The sequence below is a fragment of the Osmerus mordax genome, chromosome 4 (assembly GCF_038355195.1).
Source record: "Osmerus mordax isolate fOsmMor3 chromosome 4, fOsmMor3.pri, whole genome shotgun sequence".
Lineage (NCBI taxonomy): Eukaryota > Metazoa > Chordata > Actinopteri > Osmeriformes > Osmeridae > Osmerus > Osmerus mordax.
This window is the reverse complement of record NC_090053.1, coordinates 11,145,388-11,171,009: the sequence shown is the minus strand read 5'-3', so window position 1 is coordinate 11,171,009 and position 25,622 is coordinate 11,145,388. Positions and strand designations below refer to the sequence as shown.

Here is a 25,622-nt window from a genome sequence, read left to right as displayed (position 1 = left end):
TTGTGTACTTGCTAAAAAGATTTGTAACTTGCAAAAAAGATTCGTGTACTTGTAAAAAAAAGTTTTGTGTCTCCGTAGAAGAAAAAGATTCGTGTACTTGTAAAAAAAAGTTTTGTGTCTCCGTAGAAGAAGGCGGGAACACTGCTCCCAAAACCATCTAAGCCAATCAAATATAGCCATTTATGTGTCTAGTATCATTGGACATTTTCGTCTGTCTATCACACAAAGAACGTCAGCGAATAAGAACAAAACTAGAATGCTGATGATTTCAATGGCGAGTCATTTGGTAAGTAGTTCAAAATATCCATGGGCATGTACCTTTAATGCAACATTTAAGGTTTATTCGGTTAGCACACTCTTAACAGTATAAATTAATGGATAAGAGTCGTAGTAAGTTGAATTTTTAATGGATGACTGGTGATCGGAAGACAGTTCCGGTGTCTTAAAGGCAGCGGGGAAGACGGACGGGATCGGGATTGGGCGGAATCCGGATCGAGCGCGGCGATCCTAGCCAATCGCGGACAGCCAACTGCGGACAACGATAGGGAGGAGAAAAGAAAGAGAGGGGCAAACACAACAGGGCAGACCAACACTAACTGCAAGGCCCTACAGGCCGTAACACATGTTGGCATATACAGTACCAGTCAAAAGTCCAAACATTTGACTGGTACTGTAGTCTTACCTCCTCAAGCAGTTCATCCGACATCTTCAACTCCTCCAAGATGTTAGGAGACTTAAGCACCTGTGTGTGAGGTGTCTTGGTCTCCTGCAGATCTTTTTTCTTGGAGTTGAGCTCCTGCTCTTTCTGTCTCTGCTCTGCCTCCCACTGCTCTCCACCTCTCCTGCCTCTGCATGTCCTGACTGTCTTCTGCCAGCCTTTTCTCTGCCTCCCTTAGCTCTGCCAGCCTCTTTTCAGGTGGCTTCTGTAAGGTATTTTTCAGGTCTACCCATCTTTTAAATATAAGCCTAGTTTCAAATTACCTGTCTAAATTAAGGAGTCTGATACTGTTTCGACATTTAAAATTAGGTTAAAAACGTTATTGTTTAGTCAATTCTACGACTGTTAAAGGTAAGTATGTTACTAGTTGGAGGCAACGGGGAACGGGTTGTTTCCATCCTTATTCTATAAGTATAACTTATTTTAGAGTTCTCTTCCCCTGGAACAGATTTCATGTTCCAACCGAGGGGGGCTGTCGCTGTCTTTGTGTGTGGGGCTGCATCAAATACCCCTTTTTTGCTCTGTTAAATTGCTGCACCAGTCCACACTTGACCGGTGGGGATCTCATTCTATTATGACTGTAACTGTTAGCTGCTCCTGGCATTCTCTAATCCCTGCTCTCCTCTCTCTGTCCCCCCCCACACACATCCCTTGTGGTGTGGGGGGTTTGAGTTGTCAGCACCTGCCTGGTCGTCGGTCGGCCAACGCTGGACCTGGTCGCGAGTCTCCCGGTCCTGTCCTACATCTATAAAGTTGAACAATGGATTTTGGTGTTTCAAAACCCATCGACACTGTATGACTATGTTTAGCCTGTGTTCTGCTCCTCTCTCTCACCAACCGTCTCTGGAGGAGGGGATCCCTCTCTGAATTGCTCCTCCCAAGGTTTCTTCCATTTTTTCTCCTGTTGAGAGTTTTCCTGGGAGTTTTTCCTTGTCTTCCTTGAGGGTTTAGGTTGGTTGAGGGGCAGTTCTATGGGCATATGTGAAGCCCTCTGTGACATGCTTGCATGTAAAAAGGGCTATACAAATAAATTTGATTTGATTTTCAGCATCCTTCTGTACTGCCTGCATCTTCCGGGCCCATCTCTGTTCTGCCAGTATCTGTGGCCCGCTTTTTACCGCCGGTGTCCGTTCTTTCTTTTTCTTATCCACCCGCTTCTTTTCTGGAAACCCATTGAAACCCATGTTCTCTGTTCTGTTGGAAAATAAAGTGACTACGTCATCATCGAGACTCTGATTTTACGGCGATTCACGATATCAAGCTTCCAAATGTATACTTTTTAATACTTTTTTGTGTGGGATTTTTCACCTCAAACACCTTCAAATAACAAACAGCAATTATTATTTGCCACCAACACCAAGCAGCATTCATGTAAATAAAAATAAGAAAAAAGATACAGGCAATATAGGCTGTAAACAGGCCCGGTTCTTGCCAGCGATGGAAGGGCGGGCTGGCAGATATCCTGAGTGGGCAATTATGGGGATCAATTATGGAGATTGCCATAAAAAAATATATATATTATTTAACTCTGTATAACTCGAGACAACTATGCCAAAACCCAAACGGGAAATGCTATTAACTGTTTAATCCGCCACCATTTAATAACTTCTGTTAAACTTGAGGGTGTCACTCAGGAAATGCATGTCACCCTCTGTATATGGTTAATATTGCACGCTCACAGATTATTTACAACATATGAAATATATACTTGCTGTGCAACTACAAGATTGGCATGGGAAAATGCAATTGTCTCTGTGAGCCTGACTCTGGCTCATCCATGCACACAGGTCTTAATTTCGAGTTTTACATCGGACCATTCTCTTTTGTCTTAAGGCTGTGTGGTGTGGGTAAATGTAAATTAACAGTTGAATGAATTGTTAGGCAGATTAACTAATTAATTGAAAAACGGCAACAATACACAGGTTACAAGATTATTGATCTTAACTGAACAGATAGTTCAGGATGTTAGCACTACAACATCCCTGTGGCGTGGCACCACTGTAACATTTCTCATTACCAAGTTGGATATTTTGCTAGTAGCCTATTCCGTTTTATCCAGGAGTAAAAGAGAAGGAAACCAACCGGAGGAGAATCAACAATGGCTTCAGGTAAAGTCTTAATTTCAGTGTTTCAGTCCAAAAAACGTTACCACGAACAGGAAGTGTACCATGTTAGCATTTGAAACGCTATGAAAAAGATTAATTAAACTACCTACCTTTCTCTCTGTTTTCTCTTTTCTCTTTCTCCCTCTTTGTCTCTCTCTCTCGCCAATTCTCTGTGACAGGTGAATCACCTGTCATCTCTCAGAGCTAAGGATTGTGCTGCTGGGGGGGGGGGGGGGGGGAGAAAAGACAGACAGAGTTCATCAGGAAACACCATCCTGGGCAGAGAGGAGTTTGACCTGAGGACAACTGCTCAGTGTATGTAGAGACAGAGAGAAGTAGCAGGGAGGCAGGTCACTGTGGTCGACACTCCAGGATGGTGGAGACATGACCCTGTAGCGGACACTACTGAGCTGGTTAAACAGGAGATAGTATGCAGTGTGTCTCTGTGTCCTCCAGGACACAGAGACACACTATCCTCCTGGTTATGGACTTGGATGATGTGTTAACAGAGGAAGAGAGTCAGATCAGTAGAGGGACACCTCAATAATAAGAACAGGGGTGATGACACGGAGGAGGTCACTATGAGATGGACAGAGATATCCTCAAGAAGATAGAAGTACCCGCCACCTTTTCTTCTGACAAATGTCTGTTGGTCCACCTCTCAAGAGCACCCGCTCCCAGTCCAAGCTCTTCTTCTGTCTGGCCCCCCAATGGTGGAATCATCTCCCCACCTCCATCAGAGACACTGACTGTCTCTCCACCTTCAAGAAAAGGCTAAAGACGCAGTTGTTCCGGGAGTACAACGGTACTTAGGAAAGATTTGTTGGATCAGATGTTAGTTTATTTCCCCGGGAACACAATTACACTTATTGAGGGACTTGTTGCACTTTTTGGTTAGTTGTAACTGATTTAACTACTTGTGCTCGCTGTGAATTATATTATTGTTGCTTGCTTTCCTCCAGGTACACAGCACTTTCGAGGTTCATGTTGTTTAACTGTAATTTGTTTAACTACATAGTCTTCTGGTTCTTCCCATTGGCACCTATTTGCATGCTTCATGTTTTGGTTACCCGCAATGGTTTGGGGGCTATCTAGTTGTTTATGATCATTGACCTCTGCACTTTTTGTAAAGCTCTCTCTTGGAAGGCACTTTGGATAAAAGCTAAATGAATTAAATTAATAAATGTGGAATACTCGCAGTCCAAAGATGCAGCTTATCGTTTCCCCTGTTGACATTTCTCTCTACCTGATGCCCCAAAGACTGTTTTGACCCCAATTAATGGGTATCGTAATTGGAAAAAGGCCACAATGAAAGACAGTGGTTTCTGTTCTCATGCCAGATCTGAAAGCCATGTAAATGCAATGTTTGCATGGGCAGAAAACAAGCAAATGAGTGAAAAAAATATCTAAATGTTAGGAATAATGGGTGAGAAAAATAAGAAACAGGTGATTGAAAATCAAAACTACATTAAAACACTAGCTGAGATTCTAGTTCTAACTGCCACAGAAAACACATCCTAACGGGGTCACAGGGAGTCATCTGACTCAGAAAAAAGGGTGTTTTCTGAATCTGAATCAGAATGGGTTTTATTCGCCATGAAAGTTTGCACAGACAAGGAATTTTCTTTGGCAGGAAGGTGCAAACATTAAACATATAGGAATCTAAAATTTTAATATGAGGACTAACTATACTAAGGGTACATAACTAGCAAACTAGGGGTACATAACTAGCAATGGAATTAGATTAAAATAAACCATACTATAGTGACTGAAACAGGGAGTGACCAGGGTGGGAGGAGTCGGCCACAATCTTCCTTGCTCGCCTCAGGGTCCTCGAGGTGTGCAGGTCCTCGAGGGTAGGCAGATTGCAGCCAATCACCTTCTCAGCAGTGCGGATGATACGCTGCAGCCTGCTCTTGTCCTTGGCAGTGGCAGCAGCGTACCAGATGGTGATGGAGGAGGTGAGGATGGACTCAATGATGGCTATGTAGAAGTGCACCATCATTGACTTTGGCAGGTTGAATTTCTTCAGCTGCCGTAGGAAGTACATCCTCTGTTGTGCTTTCTTGGTGAGGGAGCTGATGTTCAGTTCCCACTTGAGGTCCTGGGAGAGTATAGTGCCCAGGAAGCGGAAGGACTCCACAGTGTTGACTGGGGATTCACACGGGGTAATGGGGGTGAGTGGGGCTGTATTGTTCCTGAAATCCACAACCATCTCCACTGCCTTAAGAGCATTGAGCTCTATGTTGTTCTGGCTGCACCAGGTCACCAGGTTGGCCGCTTCCCATCTATAATCAGACTCGTCTCCACCAGAGATGAGCCCAATGAGGGTGGTGTGGAGCCCAATGAGGGTGATGTGGAGAACAAAATAAAGGCTGTGCAGCATGAATGCATACATCTTCAACAGTTTAACATCATTTTGACCCTTCTAGTTCATGTTGTTGAAAAGCCCCTGACTTTTGAAATTTGTAATTTGTTGATGGTCCCTAAACATACGCGTTGTTTAGGCAGCCAAAATCATTGGCTAAGCGGACGGTCTTAAGGCCGAAATATACTTCTGCGTCTCCGTTTACGGATGGGCTGGCGCACGGATACGCACGGATACGGACGGATAGACTTTGTTTATGGTTCTCCGTAGGCTGTGGGTGCTGAAAACAATTCACCGCCAGAAGAGTAGGTGGCGCAACGGTTTTTTGTAAGTCGTCGTGGAGTGTTTATTTACCTAGGTTATCAAGAAGTCGGAGCAAATTTACAAATTAGCCGTTTCATCAATAAAATACGCACATTTTCAGCAACTACACTGCCCATTTCTCGTCACATTTTAATTCAGATGCTGAATATGAATATGAATTGTAAAAACTTACATCAATGGCGGTCAAAGGACTCTGTTCCTCCTGTTTATCACGGCAACCCCGCCCCCGCCTCTGACGCAAGCGGTTCTTAACACTGACCAATCACAGCCAAGTTCCGTCGCACTACAAAATTACGACGGATAGTTAGAAAATTCAGGAGGTGCACGTCGAGCTCTCTGGGGCTCTCTGAGGGCTGACGGAGAGCTCGTAGAGGGCGTTCCAAGGAGACGAGGGCGTTCCCATGTGTCCGTTTTTCGAAAAACGCGGAAGTATATATCGGCCTTTAGCGGTGCTAAACACCGGTTAAAACAACACAAAACTGGGCGTCCAAATATCTGTTGAATATCGAACTTCAAACTAACTTTACCACGGTCATCTTTGTTGTTGCTTTCCCAAAGCATTTACGAGTACCCCTGTACACCAACAGCTGCACCTCCAGTCATCCGTCTGTCAAACTTCTGAAGTTTGCGGACGACACCACCCTCATTGGGCTCATCTCTGACGGGGACGAGTCTGATTACAGGTGGGAAGCTGACAACCTGGTGACCAGGGGTCTCATTTATAAAACTGTGCGTAGGATTCTTACTAAAAGTGTACGTATGCCCAAAAGCCTAAAATGGCATAGGCCAAAAAAATAATCACAGACTACCTAAGTGTGCATACGTGAATCTGCATTTTACCCTGCCCTAAACACGCCCATTTTTGACCATAAATAGTCAACGCAAAGCACCTCATAAATGACCATGCGATTGTTCTTTACGGTGAATCATGGCGCATGACAACTTCTCAGACACTGTTAGCCTATTGGCGGAGGCCCGAAAACCACATAATTTGGTGGCCGGTGGATCACCAATAAAAAAAACAGTGCGAGTGGCGTCAACTGTGCCAGTGATACCGCGAGTCGAGATACAATTTGAAAACAAAAGCGTTTTGTTATTGAACAGTAGTCTATTGAAGTCTGGACTGATAACGAGGACGTAGAGTGTAGCGATTGCGCGGGAGCTTAGCGACTGTATTTCCAGTTTTTGACATATGATGATATATGCACAGTATTAAAGAAATATATTTAGTTATACAATGTGTTCTGCAGTTATCTAAAGGTAGGATATGTGATGTTATCCTGTATTCCATGCAGTCGGGCTCGCGTATCTCAATCTGATGGTGAGACATACAGCGCTGAATTTTATTTAAAATTTGAGTTGGATTGTACAGGGTGTTTATGTAACAATTATCACTCAGTACAAGCGCAAATAACACTGCTGGATTTAATCTTCATGATAATGATGAAATCGAGTGAAAAAAACGTGTGTGAGGAAAACAAAATATATAAATATTACGAGTAATTTTCTTCCCACATTCACTTTCTGCAGTCTGACTACAGTACGGTCATCTGCGTCGCCAATTCCAACTGTTTCCAAAATGTGCGTAGGCCTACGGGAGGGTCAGAGTTTGCGTGGAGGACCGCACATTCCCCCGTCAAGTTTGTTTTTTATAAATCACAACCTTTGCGTGGAAAGTGGCATACGCACATTGTCAGCCCCGTTTTGTGCGTACGCAAGCTTTATAAATGAGACCCCTGGTGTAGCCAGAACAACTTAGAGCTCAATGGGCCTCATTCACCAATTGTTCTTAAGAACAAATGTGTTCTTATACCCCACTTACGCAGTTTTAACGAAGATTCTGGCATTCACCAATGTTTTCTTATGTTGGATTTGTTCTTAGGTAAGAACAGAATTTACGCACACCCAAGAGCACTCTTACACACAATTGAGAGCTGACATGTTTGCGCAAAATAAGTAGTTATACCGCTTTTGCCCGTTCTAATTTAAAATGGAATATTTCTCTCCTTTAAAATTTTGCAACTAATAATTTTCAATATTTTACACATAATTATGTTTCTTTGTTTTAATAAATAAACACAAAGTAGGCCTATTCCGCACACTATAGGACTACATCACACAAGTGTATTTATTGCTGCTGCAGAATTTTACAGATCGTGCCCTGAGGAGGGAACGCATCTTCCTTGACTATCTTCTATCTTTTGAAATATGTTTGTTTGCCTGAGATTTCAGATCAAACCATTTCTTTTTCACTTTATCAGTTCTGCACACTTCTCCAGATACAGCGTTCACTGCATGAGTAATTGCATTCCATGCATTGTTTATTTACTGCTGTGTATCCACCGCTGACGCTAAATATGATGTGTCGTTTGTCGCTAACTTGAGCCTTATACGGGGGGTCTGACCCCCCCGTATAAAGCTCGGACCCCCCCAAGAGGTAAAAACCACAGGTAGGGGGGTCGATACATATATATATATATCGTTCTTACCTGTAATCGTAAATATCACAATATAGTTACCATATTCATTCAATAACAGGTTGGCGATACACAGAAATGTTGACTTTATGGCAGGGAATATCACACACTATTACACTGACTGTCACAGTAAAAATTCACTCAATAAACACAGCGCAAGTGACCAGTGTACAATAAAACTCAAGAAACACCGCACGCGAGTGACCAGGCAGTGTGCAATACAGAAACTTGTTGAATCACCTCAGTGTAGCGGTGGGTTCTACGTCGTGAGAAAGTGCAAGAAAGGCAAGTTTGCTATCTAATACCCCAAAAATCTGTCACAAATGTATTTGTAATGGCAATTGGCTGTAGAATATTCACAAGAATGTTAATGATAGAACATGGTTAACCACCAACTTAAAAGATAGCTATCGCTAGCTCTATATCAAGCAAGATAGCTTCATTTGTCAGTCTCGTTGCTTGTCAGAATCTTGAGAGATTTCCAACAACCTTATTTTGTGATGAACAGTCAGATGTTCCTCTGGTAATTTTGTAAAGATCAACTTTTTTATTTCAGAAAGAAATGACAACAAACAATAGTGTTTGTAGTTTTAGTAGTGCGTTCGTGTGGGCCATTGTTGTGCCGTTTACTTGGTTGGGGCGGCGGCGGGGATCAACTTCGTCCCTGGGGGGGGCACTGAGTTGACCCCCCCCGATTGTCATTGTATAATTCGCACACTGCATTTCTCTGAGAGTGGACATGGCCCTGCCATCTCATGCCCTTTTATGGGAATTAACGGGGCGTTTACCTATGCTAAATAGGAGCGGGGCACGAGCTTTCAACTTACGACATATTGGGATTCATAATTCGAAGACCACACCTGCGAACAATTCTGCTGTTTAGGAACACGTCATGAATCACACGTATACTTTTCTTCTGAACTTTCTTAAGAACAAATGTAAGAAATAACTAAGGATGATATTGGTGAATGAGTCCCAATGCTCTTTAGACAGTGGAGATGGTTGTGGACTTCAGGAAGAATACAGCCCCACTCACCCCCATCATGTGCGACTCCCCAGTCAACACTGTGGAGTCCTTCCGCTTCCTGGGCACCATCCTCTCCCAGGACCTCAAGTGAGATTTGAACATCAGCTCCCTCACCAAAAAAGCACAACAGAGGATATACTTCCTACGGCAGCTGAAGAAATTCAACCTGCCAAAGACAATGATGGTGCACTTCTACACAGCCATCTTTGAGTCCATCCTCACCTCTTTCATCATCATCTGGTACGCTGCTGCCACTGCCAAGGACAAGAGCAGACTGCAGTGTATCATCCGCACTGCTGAGAAGGTGATTGGCTGCAATCTGCCTAACCCAACCTGGACTCTCCCCGAGAGTCTCCCCGAGAGTCATCAGAGCTCATTATCAACCCGGACCTACCATGGCTAGGAGCATCGCCAGATGGTGTGGTGACCTGTGATTGCCATGGAACTGGTGTGCTTGAAATGGGGGAGTCAGGTGGCTGAGCGGTTAAAGAATAGGGCTAGTAATCAGAAGGTCACTGGTTTGATTCCTGGCCGTGCCAAATGACGTTGTGTCCTTGGGCAAGGCACTTCACCCTACTTGCCTCGGCGGAATGTCCCTGTACTTACTGTAAGTCGCTCTGGATAAGAGCATCTGCTAAATGTAAATAAAGTGACCTTTTAATGCTAATGGCCCTGCTCTCAGGGAATGTGTCAGCGACCCACTTTTCTGCCTTACTGTGACTGCGGAAGGTATGACCCTCAAGCAAGATCATAGTTACATGTACCAACTGCAGGCCCAAATGCATATAGCTGAGGTAATATATGGATTTTTTTTTTGTAGACACCACAATAACGTTTTATGCAACAAGTCAAATTTGATATATACTTTTTTGATGAGTCCTACACTAGGGTGGAAGAATTCATTAGAACAGGGGTACTGCCTGAGTTGTTGGGGGAATGGTGTACTGTGCCACACCTCTCCTCAAGTGCTAACTTTGAGAAGGTACCTGGGGGATGTTACTGTGGAAACCCTGTTGATGACACAGACATCCTCTCTTGCACATCCAAGCAACGCAAACAAAAGCGTCATGTATGAAGCTGAGCAGGGTGCCAAAAGTTGGAAGTGTGTATAATGCAAGAAGCAAACAAACAAGAAATGAAGTTGGTATCCAGATACTTATAAATGAATTAATTGATGTATTGAATTGATATTACAGTTGTAAATGTGTATAATGCATAAAGCAAACAAACAAGAAATGAAGTTGGTATCCAGATAAACTTTTATAAATTAATTCATTAATGTATTGAGTTATTACATTCTTTTTTTGTGTTTAACTCTTCCCTCAGTTCATAGAGTCGTGCCAAAACCTTGCTGCGTGACAGCCATCGAACGGCCGTATGTAGCAACAAACTCTGATGTTCCGATCCCATTTCCTTGCACAAAATCAAAAACAGACGGCTCTTCAGTGGGCGTGCCTTTATGAAATTAACTACATCTACTGCTCTGTCCAGTAAATCAGAGAGTTTCTTCGGGAGCGTCTTCGCTACCAGTGCCTCCCTATGTAGAAAGCAGTGAGTGGCTTTCAAATGAGGGTTTTGCACTCTCACTCTGTTAACCCTCGTGTTGTCTTAACATTGTGTACACTCCCATTGTCCTTAGGGTCAAAAATGACCCACCTTCACCAAACCCCTAAAATACAGCAGCTCAATTGAATTTTAATCCCCAAATCTATTTTTCATGAAGAAACAACCTGTCAGTCATCACAAACTTTGTGAATGGGTTTTGCTTCTTCAGATTGCAGAAAGACTTCATTTAATCAGTGAACACATTTGTCATAATAGTTTTCTTTACTAAAGTAGAGGTTTATTATTATTGGTGAAAGTACTGCATAGGTGTAAACATTAATTGTTTAGCAAGAGATAGCACTTGTATAGCCTAAGAAAGTGTCAGAAATGTACATAAAGTAGTTTTGAATGCATTTTATAGAAAGGAAACAACAACAGTTTTGAACCTTTTTGGCAACATGGTGCCAAAGCATACTGTACAATGAGGAATTCTGCAAAACTGCAAAATACTAGTCTTCTTCAATTTTTCTAACCATTGCCACCACCCACAAGGTGTATGAACATAAACAATAAATACAAATAAAATAATAGATTCAAAGCAATAACATGAAGAACATAAATCACTCAACTCTATTCAGCACATGTAGGACAGTATGCAAATGTGTGCGCATGGACTTTGCAGATGAATTTCTCACATGTGCAGCACATAGTATTAGTTTTACAGTCTTTCTTTGAGGGGCAGAATTGGCATCTCCTCCTCTTGCCTGGCCCAGCTGCAGCCGCAGGTGGATCAGGACAAGATTCAGCCCCCTGAACAGCTTTCACAAGCGCTGCCGATGCTGCTGTGTGGGGGAGGCGTCCCTTCTTTGAATGTGTGGGGTTACAAGAGCCTTTCCAAGCTGCTCCAGGAACACCCTCCTCTTGTTCCGCTTATCAGGCATCCAGGTAGGGTTGATCTTGTTCCATATCACAAAGGAATTGTATGAGGACACATCGATGATGTTATGGAAGATGACCAGGGGCCAGCGGGCAGTCATCCTCCTGCAGCTGTAAGTTCCAATCACCTTGTCCAGGTTGTCCAGGCCTACTTTGTTGTGGTTGTAGTCCAGGATGATGGCTGGCTTCCTGTCCTCATGATCACTGATCTCAGGCGTTTTGTGCAGTGTGCTCAGGAGGACCACATACTTGTTCCTCTTTGGAAGGTAAGAAACTAGAGTGGTGGTGGGGGTGAAGGCAAACTTGGATGAAAAGACCTCTCTCCCCCTTGTTGCGAGGAGTGCAGGGGGGAGCTCGGGCTTGTTTTTTCTTACTGTGCCAACCATGGTAATGTTTTTCTTCAGGAGCTGCTGGCCGAGTTCATAGGAAGTGAAGAAATTGTCACATGTTACATTATGCCCCTTCAGTCCATCTGTCACATCCAGCACAACTTGCATCCCCTGCTTCTTCTCCGGGCCTCCACTGGTTGGCTTCCCCGTATAAACTTGCCTCTTCCAAGCGTAGCTGGATTGTGCATCACAGGCCACCCATATCTTGATGCCATACCTCGCTGGCTTGCTGGGCATATACTGCCGGAAAGGACAGCGACCTCTAAATGGAACCAGTTGCTCATCCACTGTTACTTCAGGCCCAGGGTTTAGAGGTACGGCAGACGCTCCACCCACTTCTCCCAGACATCTCTTATGGCCGCCAATTTGTCTCTTACACGTCTTGCAGGTCTTGACTCACGAAAACCTTGCATTCTTGAGAATGTGTGAAAGACTTTCAGTGGCATTGTGGCACGGAAAATTGCCCTTCCACTCTCTGCATCCCAGAGACTATGTGTAGCCTCACCTCGGAACCTGTACACACCTGCTAAGATTAGCAGCCCTATATAGGCATGCAGATCAATCTCATCCATCCTTTTCCAGCCGTCTCCATATTTACGCAAACCCTCCAAATTTGTAATTTCTAGGACTATTTTTTCGATGGCTGGTGTGATAAACAAGTTGAATGTTGAGACGATGTCCTGGGCATGGGCAACTGCATGTCTTGTGGGCCCTGGGGTCATCCTTATGATATTTTGTGCTGCCATCCTTCCCTGGTCGTCATATGGTGACGAGCACCATGTAATTTGGCTGTGCTTTGCCAAAAATGTCTCTCGTTCAGCTTGGGGGATTTCTTCTTCATCTGAAGATGATTCATCATGGTCTGGATTGTATTCTTCCCCATCTTCTTCTTCTGATATCTCCTCTAAATCATTTTCTTGTTCCTCCTGGACATCTGAATGAATCAGATCTATGACCTGTTGGGCACTGAAATGTGCACTCATGATTTCAGCAAAGAGAGAACTGGGTATACTGTCACTTGCAGCACCTTTATAGACTGTATTCCCCATTTGTAAACAATGCTTTGAAGAAGTGTTTGTTTTGTCTGAAATTTAGTTTGCTTTGTCTGAAATAGTTTTTTTGTGTCTATGAACTTGAGTCCTGTGTGGGGTCGTGGATGGGAGATGCTGCACCTACACACTTAAGTTTTAGTCTAGTCTGAGTTCAATCAGAGGCACAAATGATCTACATTTAAATTTATTCATTTAGCAGACGCTTTTATCCAAAGCGACTTCCAAGAGAAAGCTTTACAAAGTGCATAGGTCACTGATCATAACAACAAGATAGCCACAAAACATTGCGAGTAGCCAAAACATGAAGCACACATTGTGACCAACCAAAATAAGTGCCAAAGGGAAGAACCATAAGAGCATGTAGTTAAACAAGTTACAATTAAACAGCATGAACCGCTATAAGTGCAAGTGTACCTGTGGAAAAAGCAAGCAACAATAATAAAAACAATATATCACAGCGAGTACAAAGATTTAAGTCAGTTACCACTAACCACAAGAGCAACAAGTCTCTAAGCAAGAGTCATTGTGATCCTTGAGGAAACTAACATCGGGTCAAGCGAACCGTTCCTAAGTACCGTTGTACTCCCGGAACAAGTGCGTCTTGAGCCTTTTCTTGAAGGTGGAGAGACAGTCAGTGTCTCTGATGGAGGTGGGGAGTTGATTCCACCACTGGGGGGCCAGACAGGAGAAGAGCTTGTGTTGGGACCGGGCGGTCTTGAGCGGTGGGACCACCAGGCGGTTGTCTGAAGAAGACCGTAGGTGACGGGTGGGGGTGTAAGGCTGCAGGAGAGACTTGATGTAGACGGGTGCAGTCCCGTTCACTGCTCGGAAGGTCAATACCAGGGTCTTGAATCTGATACGGGCCATGATAGGTAGCCAGTGGAGAGAGATGAGGAGCGGGGTAACATGGGAGCGTCTGGGTAGATTGTAGGCCAGGTGGGCCACCGCGTTCTGAATCCTCTGAAGAGGGCGGGTTGCACATGCTGGGAGACCAGCGAGCAGCGAGTTGCAATAGTCCAACTTGGAGAGGACGAGTGCTTGGACTAGCAGCTGGGTGGAGTGCTCAGACAGGTATCTCCTGATCTTCCGGATGTTGTAGAGGGTGAATCTACACGACCAGGAGACCGCAGCAATGTGGGCCGTGAGGGAGAGCTCGTTGTCCATGGTAACCCCAAGGTTCCTGGCAGAGGATGAAGGGGTCACCGTCGCAGATCCCAGGGCGATTGAGAGATCGTGGGAGATGGAGGGTTTAGCCGGGATGATGAGAAGTTCTCTTTTGGCGAGGTTCAGCTGGAGGTGGTGCTCGGTCATCCAGGCGGAGATGTCTGTGAGGCAGGCCTCAATCCTAGCTGAGATCCCCGGATCGGTCGGGGGGAACGACAGGTACAGCTGCGTGTCGTCAGCGTAGCAGTGGTAGGAGAAGCCATGGGAGGTGATGATTGGTCCAAGTGAGGTGGTGTACAGAGAGAAGAGGAGGGGTCCAAAGACGGAGCCCTGTGGGACACCAGTGGAGAGCTGGCGAGGGCCTGACAGTTTGCCTCCCCAGGAAACCTGGTAGGATCTTCCCGACAGGTAGGATGAGATCCACTGGAGTGCAGTGCCAGTGATGCCCATCTCAGAAAGTCTGGCGAGCAGGATCTGGTGGTTAACCGTATCAAACGCTGCAGAAAGGTCCAGCAGAATGATAACGGATGACCTGGAAGCCGCTCTGGCAGACTGGAGGGCAGTGGTGACTGAAAGGAGGGCAGTCTCTGTGGAGTGGCCAGTCTTGAAGCCCGATTGGTTGGGGTCAAGCAGGTTGTTCTGAGAGAGAAAGTTAGACAGTTGGTTAGATACAGCACGTTCAATTGTCTAAATTGATCTAAATATCTTATTGTATGTGTGTGCGTGTGTATGTGTGTGTCTCTTTTTTGTGTGTCTTTTTTTTAATAATGGTTATATATAATGGTTTTATAACTGCCGGGTCAAAAATGACCCTTAAGACAATCTTTGTACCCTAGTGGTGTGCAGCTTTCATGGAAATGTGAACAAAGACAATGGTTCACTTTTTCTAATGTTGGGGTCACTATAGGAAAAGTCATTATTTTATAATGCTCTGTGTGTGCCATGTTTGTCTCATTACCTTTAAACTGAAGGTATGCCTTTGCCAGTCTGGCATGGGCCTGGACTAGTTTCAGATGCCCATCTCCATAAACAAGTCTTGTCAGGGCCACACAGCGAACTAGGTCCTGGATGCAAGCATCATACTGTGGAAAAGAGGCATTACAAATGTTCCATGTTTCTTTTACATAGATCCCACCTGCTCAGTAAGATACTGTATATACTTGAGATACCGCAAAGACTGCGGCTTGTTTTTTTTGGATTCCCGCAAAGACTGCAGCTTGTATTTTGTTGAGTTGCATTTTTATTTATATTGGGAAACCACAAAGATTGTGGCTCGAGATACCTCAAAGACTGTGGCTCGAGATACCGCAAAGACTGTGGCTCGAGATACCGCAAAGACTGCGGCCTGTGTTCAGAAGGTTTTTATTACTTTTATTGCTTGTATATTATTGTTTTTATTGATTTTATGTAAAGCACCTTGAGCTGCAATTCTTGTATGAAATGTGTATCAAGTCTTATTATTATTTATTATTATATCCATGAGTAATCTTCAGCCATTGTGCATGCCACCAGACTGAATGCAGGGTACTTACCTGTTGTGCATCAGCAAGGGATTGGGCTCGACTTTCAAAGCGATATAGTTTTTCCTGAGGAGTGATCATGACAGAGTCCACCGTGCTGCTCGTTCCTGCTCGAGATACTGTCACTTCTTTATCAAATGAGAAGTCACCAAGACTACCGTAGGTGCTCTCCATTCTCATGAACCTTTTACGTCATTAACAAATAACATATAAAACAGAGCAGGGCTTTCTTAGAAAATCATTAGCACCATCATCATCCTTCAGCGCTTCTGATTCTGTCCCCGCAGAAGCTTTCATGAATCACCCGTTTTACGTTTGTTGTCATTTTCCTCGCTTGTCGCCGTGGATACACCACTTAACTGCACACAGGTTGACTGTAACAGCCATGCCATAACATAAGCTTTTATCCCTATCGTGTCTGGGGTCGTTTATTTTGTTAGTTTACTTAAACTTGTCATTGAGAAAGGCAAGCAACTAGTTATTTTGTAGCGTATTGTTTTTTAGCGTTCTAGCTGCATGTCACGTGGTTGTAGCATGCAAACCTCCGTAGGGGGAGCGTTCAAGATCAGCAATATCCAACGTTTCAAGCAATCATCTTATGCGAAGAGAGTTGTGGTTATCACGCGATTGTAAAATGTCTTACAAAACAAACTCTTAAAAGAATACAATACATGCTTGAAATGCTTCAAACATCACATCGGTCAATAGAACTATCAACTAGAGAGGGTACAATTTCAGGGTAAATTGTGAGGTGTAGGCTACTTGCGTCGCTGGCAGATGTGTCCGTTTTATTACAGACATTTTACAACTGATCTTTCTGTATATTTAAAAAAAAGTATATACGTATTTAAAATTCATTCAAATGAATGGGTCGTTATCCAGCTCTACAGAAGCCTGCTTATTGTGATGTTGTTCAATGTTGCTCATAATAGTTGATTGACATGTAGGTCTAGCCTGGCTCTGCCCTCCTACGTACTTCCGCTCAATTTTGATTTAGCTTCTGTACTAGGTCTGGGCATGAGGTAAGTAAGTCAGATGTCTCCGGTTAATTTTCTACCTGTCCAATCAGCTAACAGAGGGAGTGGCTGAGAACAATGATGATGATGTTGTGCGCTAGTTTGTGTTGTAGTTCCGTAATGGCGGCGGAGAAAGATGCGAGCGAAGCCATTCGGTCCGTTGTGGCAACGCTGCCGAATATCCAGAAGTTAAAGCCGGATCAAGAACAATGTTTGATCCCGACGGATTTCGTATTATTTTTTTTTTTTCCAGCTAGCTCCGTTAGTGGTGAAGGAGTTGGCTAAGGCGAACGCTAGCAATTGGTTATGCCAGATCCAGAGTGGCTCTGGGCAGGTCAAATAGTAACTTCAACAGAGTACCCGCCTTCAAGGAAGTTAAAGATCCTGTAAAGCAAATTCTATGATTTGCTTCTCAGTACATTATATACGTGTGAAATGAGTTCCTGAAAGCATGTGCAAAGCGCGAAAACTTTGTCGCACTGAAATGTGGAGTTAGACCGTAGACCAGTTTCTCTTCCATTTTCAGATCACGCAGAGACAAAAAATGACCGATCTACTTCACTTTGACCGATCTACGTCAGATCACTGAATGGCTCCTCCTGCTGTACTGGTATTGTAGCCTACCAGCTGGCTAGATAGATTCAGGATGTCTCCCTCCACCCGCAACTGCATCTTCCCGGGATGCAAGAACTTCAGCTGCACTGCAACGCTATTTAATTTCCATATTGATGAGGAAAGGAAAAATAGGTGGATTGATTTTGTGAAGAGCCACGCTGATTGAAAGCTTCGGATAAACTCCAACAGCCGCCTCTGCAGTGACCATTTCACGGCGGATAGTTTTAACATAGACCAGAGACAGACGGGATTCACGACACACGGCTTCTCTTGCAACGCGGAGCCGTATCGAGCATCGCCCTCCCGGCCGTTCCTCCTCCGCCGTACCATCCACCGCCGCCAGCAGTTCATCACTCAGTTCTGTGTGCTTGTTATAATTATACTCAATAACTTTTCCAGAGGTATCTCTGTTATGAGTTAGTGCAAACTGCAACTTAATATTAGGATACTCGGTGTAGAATGATGGTATTTTGGTGAAATGGTAAGCCTATCTAATGTGCTAGAAGTAGTTGGAGAGCTCACTGTCTGCTGTTTCTGGTGTCCATTTTTACTCCTGTGTTACAGCTCAGGGGAACAAGCTTCATTTATATGTATCTGTTTCACTCATTGAACAAATACATTCTAATTCTATACTGTTTTGTTCGGCTTGACGTAGCGTCCATTATCTGGGTCGTAGGTAGGTCTACTTGAGAGAGGCGGCGCCTTCCAGCGAGGGGGCAGAGCTTCAACTCCTTCAGGCGACACGCCCCCCCCCCCCCCCCCTCCAGTCTCAAGGGGGGGGGCGTGTGAGAAGAGAAGACTGATGATTTTCTCACAATTTCAAAGCCTAATTTAACATACTTGTCTGTTTTTTTTTATTTGAATTTGGATGGGTATAACACATTCTTCTGTGGTGTGGTGAACTTAAAACTCGTTTTCAATTCCACTTTACAGGATCTTTAACGCTTGTCAATGGATCGAGCCCAGACTCTATGTACAAAGGCAATGTACGAGATTCTGGTTAGGACCAGGCTAAAGGCTTTCTCCCATGTCTATAAAATATAATAAAGGCTGATTGATTTTTGTACTATCATTTGTTATTTTTGTGGATTGTGTGCTTCTTTATGTTTCAATTAATCATAAGTGGAACAAGTGAGATTCCGTATAGGCCTACATAAAAAATTCTCTTTTCAAGAAACAGATGCTTGTGGCCTACAAATGGCCATTCTCCGATGAGTATAGAAACTGATAAATAGCTATTAAACACTGGAGCACTAGAACGAATGCTAAGAAAAGAAAAATAAGCAAGGAAAGCTGTTTTTTTACATGAAGTTCCTCGTATAGGCCCTACTCTCCGCGCGCATGAATCTCTGAGAAGAGCAGCGCTCCCTCATCAGTTGGAAACAAAGGTGAGTGCATAACAATATATTAGCTAAAGACGTACAACTTCATATTGTTGAAGTTGAGTTTGGTTTTAATTCCGTCTGAAAACATTACTAGGCCTATTTAATCAATACATAAGTATGCTAACGTGAGAGCTGGGCGGTGAATACTTTTGTGAATGTTTTATCTATTTTGTAGGCTATCAATTCGGGCAGTTGAGTCAGCCTCTGAGAGAAGCTAACGTTATGTTGTATCGGTTAGTGAAGCCGAGCTGGTCGACCAGCTCCGATAAAAAGTAGCTAATTCGCAGTGGTTAGTGTGTGTTAGAAATGTATAAAAACAGCTAATAGTAGTATTAATCGGTCAAAATTCTTATTGATGGTGAATCAGGTCATTATTGACATCCCTTGTTTAGCTAATTTAATGATCAAATGTTTTCTGTCTCGACACCTGCTGGCAAGGATGGAGATGCTCTTGGCCATGATGTTATTTCTTTCAACTCCAATGTAAAGTTTCTAATTATGTATAATCACCTTTTGGTTTGAAACAAATCCTACCTTTTCCTCTATATTAAATACCGGTATGTCTAATATATTTTACAGGGAACTGAAGACAGCTATAGTGTTGAGAAGCATGTCTCGAGAATGAAAGAGGACTGCAAAAAAGCCCATCCAAACCTGGACATCCTGAAGGAGAAAATGAAGAGGACCTTTGCTGAGAGAGTCCGCTTCATTCAAAGCCACTCCACAAGTGACATTCTTCAGGAGTTCCCAGCTTTACAGCATATAAGCATTGTGAGTTCAAACCCTGCATGGAGTTAATGTACAATTTGTAATAAGATTTCTCTTCCAAACACATTTTTTAATGTATATAAATACTCTTTTAGATTTTCGATTAAATTGAGCACATCTATAAAATGGATGTGGATAAGAGGTTGCTGGAAGGCTTTGGGAAAGTAGCAGACAAAATTGTTGCTGAGTCCAAATGGAGGAGCCTTGGCAAGGAGATTCTTCTCCAGTATCAGAGAGCACTCAGTCAGGAGTTTGAGGAGACACACAAAGGTATTTATAACGTTATTTGATGTTCTTCAAATATATTATGCCATAATTGCTATAAAACTGATTAAGTTGTGTTTTTTCCTTTTAGGACACATTGTCTATGCTGCAATACTCCTGCTCCCCTACCTGTTCCATGAAAATCCAGACAGGCTCTATGTAATTGACAAGGTAAGAGCATCACCAGTCATTCAGTCATTAATAGGTATAGGGCTCTTGTATGCCTGTCGTGTTTTGTTTGTTTTAATTGAAATCTGGAGTGTATTACTCCTTTGGTGTGGTTCATATTGATAGGCTGAGTACAGAAATACATCCCACTCCCATCATGCCTGGTGGATTTTGTGGGATTTTCTTTTGCTTAAAAGTCTTGCAAATACATTATTTCACATAGTATAAGAGATGTATTTTTTATTGCAAATAATTGGGTGAATAATATAATTTATGTTCAGATAATTTTCCAATCAGTGCTTGAAAACCACATTGTAAATGTAATGTATTAATGTAAGATATTGTATTTGTTGTTGGCTTTTCATAGATGGCAAAGGCTCCTCCTGTGCTGCTCGTGAGTGGGAACCCTTTCAGTGCTGAATGTGAAATTTGTCTTCACATGGATGGAAAGGACATTGCGAAGGTAGAGGACATCTCAATGGGAGTTGGTGCCCTACTGGGGATCTGTTTCATCTTTGAAGTTAAATATGCAGAGAATGTAAAGAAGACTAATTTTTATGCAGTGCATGGTTGGTATCAAGTCAAATGAAGTACCAATAGGGGTAATTAAAATGGCAAATGTCTTGCTCTAAATGTATAATGTAATATTTTGTATTAATTGAGATTTCTATTTATTTATTTTTGCAAATTAGAAATGATCAACCCAGAATCATTATTGTTGTATACCTTTCAAAAGTCTGATATGTAAATAAAAACATGCTTGAAAACTGCTGTTTCACCATTATTATTGTTTTTATTGTTACTACTACTACTACTACTACTACTACGATTACTACTACTACTACTACAACTAATACTACTACTACTATTACTACTACTACTAATAATACCACTACTAATACTATTACTACTATTACTACTACTATACTACAAAACTTCTATAAAGGTTCTTCACAGAGCTTCAAAAGGTTCTTCAAGTGACCTTATGAAGAACCTTTTCTTGAAGGTTCCTCAAAGCACCATAAGAGGTTCCTCCACAGTTTCAAATTGAAGAACCTCCAAATGTTCCTCAAGGATCTTGTTGATTTAAAGTTGGTGAGTGTGCCAGTGATCCAAATGACTGAGCAAAGGTATTTAACTTTTCTTGTTTGGAAGGGTCAGCAGCACAAAAACACTTGCTTACATGGTGATGACAGAAAAGAGGGCAGTCCCTGATGTTTGTCAAGGTTGGTGTTACAGTACATGGAAAGCCTCTCTTATCAGTGGAAATGAAAGGCCCTCTTTATCTTCTCAAAGAAGCCACGTTTTGGCAAAGACCCCATTTCCAATTGTCCTTTATCTGCCTTTTTCTCTTCCTTTTCTTTCTTCTTCATTTCCTTTCTTTGCTGTTCTGCTAACCTTTGCATCTCTTTCCTTTCTAGAGCTTTCATTTTGCGTCTCTCATTCTCCAGCTTTGTTTCAATCTCCATGTTTCTTTTTTCTGCCTGCTCCAGCTGCTTCCTCTGTTTCTTCTCCATCTTCTCCTGCGCCAGCTTTTCTGCTTTCTTCTGCTTTTCTATGAACTCCCTCTTTTTCTTTGCTGCTTTACCCTCCTCAGTCTTTATCTCATTCTCAATTTTCATCATGTCACTGTTGGAACTCTCCGCAACAGATGCCTCGTGTACTTGCATCTTTGCCAGTCCACTCTCTAATCCTTCCTCCTGGTTGGCCAAGGGGTGGGTGTAGATTTGAGTGTTCTCAGGAAGAGGTGTGCAGGTGGGATGCTTGACCCCGTGGGGCTGCCTGACCTGAGCTTCCAGGGGTTTGGTGGTGGTGAGGCCCAAGTATGCTCTATCTTTACTCAGTGGGAGGGGTGTGGGGGTTGGGGAGACTGGCTGATGGACGGGGGACATTGATGGCAGTTTGATATCTGCTGTCTGTGTTGGAGACAAGGAAATTGTTAGCACTGTAATGGAAAACCCAACACAAAGGACACTTTTCTGAAGAAAAAACAAATGACATGTTGGCATATAGTCTTACCTCCTCAAGCAGTTCATCCAGTATCTTCAACTCCTCCAAGATGGTAGGAGACTTAAGCACCTGTGTGTGAGGTGTCTTGGTCTCCTGTAGAATTTCACGTTTTGTCTTAGAGTTGAGCTCCTGCTCTTTCTGTCTCTGCTCTGCCTCCCACAGCTCTCGCTCCTTCTGCCTCCACTCTCTCCACCTCTCCTGCCTCTGCATGTCCCGACTGTCTTCTGCCAGCCTTTTCTCTGCCTCCCTAAGCTCTGCCAGCCTCTTTTCACGTGGCTTCTGTAAGGTATTTTTTAGGTCGACCCACCTTTTAATTATAAGCCTCGTTTCAGCATCCTTCTGTGCTGCCTGCATCTTCCGGGCCCATCTCTGTTCTGCCAGTATCTGTGGCCCACTTTTTACCGCTGGTGTCCGTTCTTTCTTTTTCTTCTCCATCCGCTTCTTTTCTGGAAATCCGCTCATGTTCTCTGTTCTGTTGGAAAAGAAAGTGACTGCAGTGTTGACATAGACTTTTATAGTTATTTTACTCATTATGACCAACAGATATGACACATTAGAAATGACCATTGCTTTGTGACATCATAGCTACATTGTGACAAAATTCTGACTCGCCCGCTGGACATTTCATTCTCCGATGTTTTTCTAACATAAAATATTTCATGGCTAAAACACGGCGCATGTATCTGGTTTACGGCATGTCCTGAAGTGCCCCAAAAATTAACTGAAACTTTTTTACACTGGACTTCTGAAAAGGTCTTTCATTTTTACTTGGGCTTTTCAGGGTGTGAGTTGGTAGTAATAAACAGCACAATATTCTCTAAAGCAAAATAACTGTGTAAATAGTAATTTTCTACAATATATTGCCGACATGCATAATTTTCTGGTTAATTGTCACCTAAAGCTTGATAAAAAAAAGGCTCGGCCTAATTAGCAATAATCTAAAACCAAAGCAACCCTTTAAAGCAGATAACGGAAAAGTTGAAACGTTGCTGAATTATTATCAGAAAAGTTGTCTGACAAGAAGGCCTATCGCTCCTTCGAATCAGTAGAGTAACGCAAATTACAAAAACTAAGACACTTACCGAAGGATGATTTCCACTTGTGGAACTTATTTTAAATATCGAATCAACAATGAATCGATTTTTGAGCACAACTCCTAAATATCTGTGGCATAAATAACAAGAGCACATGAAAAAGGTACTTACAGATTCAGGATAGCAGTCTTCTGCTTGTAAATGTGTCAGTACAGATCGCGGTAGAAATCTATAAAAGTCATGCACAAACATTCAACTGTAACCCAAGCTATCTGCTATGATGATGTCATCGTGGACCCCCATTGTGACATCATCAAACATAGGCAGGAGCAGAGCCATATATTTTTCTATGGCTCTGGGCAGGAGGAAGAAACAGAAATCCTTCACACTGAAACTGTCAATCAATGGTCCAATAGTACAATATAATTATTGGGTGTGCTTGGCCTTCGGCAAGGGCACAACCTTTGTTCTCTCACATATATATTATTGGGTGTGCTTTGCCTTCGGCAAGGGCACAACCTTTGTTCTCTCACATATATATTAGTATTGGGTGTGCTTTGCCTTCGTCAAGGGCACAACCTTTGTTCTCTCACATATATTTATTTATTTTTATTATTCTTTATTTTCGCTCCCCTAAGGATCAGTCAATATTTGGACTACATACACAACGGCCGTGTCAAAAGGTTCGTCTTGGTAGCGATTGCGTTGGTTGTATTTTTATTTACGTTCCGTTGCATGGTTTAAGTAGAAATTGCGTTTTTGTGGTGAAAAGTGAAGCTAACGGTGGCTAATTTGCTAGCCACAGTCACTGACGTTACTAACGTCACTAACGTCACGAAAACACGCGTGACTACCTGTAGCAGAACATTCGTTTCACGTCTGTTAACTTGGGGGATAGCTAGGCTAACTATAGCTTTACTGCAAGGCAGCTGCAGAAACGCCACAAGCAAAGAGGCCAGGGTGATAACTATTTACTCATTTTACTTTGTGATGTGAAACACAATTATGAAATGTAATGTACAATATTAGCTGATATTATTAAGGAAGTAGACCCACATCTACTTTTGGAAACGGTAGTCTACTATTTCACTGAAGCATTAGCATCATGACATTAGCCTCTGTTGCCCGGGCAACACATACTACAGTGGTCTATGATGCATCTGTTTTCAATCTTTAAAATAAACATTCCTCACAAATACATTTTCGTTTTAGGATTTATTATGACATTACATTACTAGTAAACGATTTGTGGGTGAAATTATCATTACCTGTGGTTTCAAACCAGTGTTGCTCACTGCTGTAGCTTACGCGAGACACTACAAAAACATCTACACAGCTGTTTAGGAAGTCAAACGGTGACAGAACATGTTCGGCACTCCCCTTACTTAAATCAAAAGTCTATCTAACTACTAACCTGAACTTCATCGCCACAGCCTAAACGTTGTCAATCTGTTCATGAAAATAATTAATTTCAGCTTAAACCGTACAACGGAACGTTAAATCCAATTCAACCAACGCAATAGCTACCAAGACGAACACAGCAGTAGTCTAGTACTGTACCGTAGTAGTACAATTTACCGGGGCAGCTTCTCCACACAGGGCTATATCGCATTTTGCGTTGTTACTGACAATGATCGCTACCAGTGAGCTTTTTATGAATGAGCGATTTTCCACTAAATAAATGTCAAGCTTATTTACGTTTTGGGGGGCATATTTTCAGTTAGCAGATGGTACTGTTTGAATCGCGATTCCATCTTCTACTGCCGGGTAACGTCGTAGAATAATCTTCAAAGGGGGTTCTTTATTAATGAATGAATGCAATGAGTAGGCTAAATGCCTGAAAATATCATGAGAAGGGAAACACTTAAAATGACGTTTAAGTCATAGAGATTAGGTCAATTTTTACACCGGTCTGCCAAATTTATTCGTTTTGATTCAACGATGAGGCTGCCTCTTGCAGGGGAAATGAGAAGACATCTATTTCATTCTACACTTCACTCGTATTTTCAGTTGTAAATGAGCAGCAAAAAAAAAAAAATCATTCAAAAACGGACCCCTGTGCAACCGACGCAAGCAAGCACACCCTACAATTTCCCCAGAAATTGTACCCTCTCTAGTTGTATTTATAATGCACTTTATATTCAGCTCTCAAAGTGCTACAGGTTAAAAAAAAGGGTGCGAATAGTGACAGTTTTCCACTCAGCCGACTTTCTTATGTTGCTAATACCTGATGACAGGCCGACAAACAGGAGAAATGTTCTCGCCTCCACCTCTGTTGTTAGAACCTTGATCAAACAGTCTGTGATTTTTCGTGTTGTTTCGTGTTTAGCCATTTTAATTCAGACAAAGAAATGAACTCAGGAGCGCATTTATAGGCCATCTGCACAGAACCTGGCGTATACCGGTTTTATGCATGTGAATATTTCTGTGCGTAGGTACTTTTTAAGTTTTGGCCACAGCCATCTTCTGGTATGAAAGCTGCGCAATCTTTTATACATGAGGCCCCTGGGACCTGTACTACGAATCAAGATTTGGCGTTAGCGAGGTAACTTCAGGTTCAACCCAGGGTTTTCTGTACTATGACGGTGGATCACTTGTTACCGGGGTATATCGCCATGGTAACACAGGCTGAACGGCTAACCTGGTCGGGAGCAGGTTAAGTTGGAGATCAGAGATCAACCGGTATAAAAACCCCGCCCACTAACTCATTGCCCACTAACTCATTCTTGAGAGGATA

At 42.8% G+C, this 25,622-nt stretch overlaps 1 pseudogene; it reads right to left on the bottom strand.

The window, feature by feature from the left end:
* Positions 1–4,317: 4,317 nt before the first annotated feature.
* On the bottom strand, positions 4,318–12,611 carry LOC136941701 (piggyBac transposable element-derived protein 4-like; annotated as a pseudogene).
* Positions 12,612–25,622: the final 13,011 nt, after the last annotated feature.